Here is a 520-nt window from a genome sequence, read left to right as displayed (position 1 = left end):
GGGCATGTTTGGTCAGCGTTCTTAGTCGATTGCGGCCAGTGGCCGCTCTCACGCATCATTGGCAGAAGCCAAAAAGAGGTGACTTCATGGGACGACTCCTGAACGAATTGAAAATCGACCTCAGGCAAAAGCACCTTTATCCATATATACCTTTCCAAAAGGGGCTTCCTCAGCGTCGCCATATTGCTCGCTGGACTGTCGTGTGGACCTGGCGCTAGCAGGATGGAAGCGACGACGGAACCGGTTTGGAAGAGTCCAGAAAGGAGTGATTTCGACATCTCCCTCGCCCGATGGAAGGTCTAAAGGGTAACACTCTGTGGCACGCACTTGGATTGTAGGCGTCGAGTGGTGCCCTATTCCATTACTTATGCACACGTCTGCATTCTTCACCTCACACTGCTGATGCTTAGTGGGAAAGTGATCGCTGCTGTAACTCGCACTCCAAGTTTAGCAAAATAATAATAATAACCCCAGCCGAGGCACGCAGTCACGCTTGAGTGCATATGTTGCTCCCGCTAAA

This window comes from Amblyomma americanum, chromosome 3 (genome assembly GCF_052857255.1).
Source record: "Amblyomma americanum isolate KBUSLIRL-KWMA chromosome 3, ASM5285725v1, whole genome shotgun sequence".
Classification (NCBI taxonomy): domain Eukaryota; kingdom Metazoa; phylum Arthropoda; class Arachnida; order Ixodida; family Ixodidae; genus Amblyomma; species Amblyomma americanum.
This window is presented reverse-complemented; position numbering follows the sequence as displayed.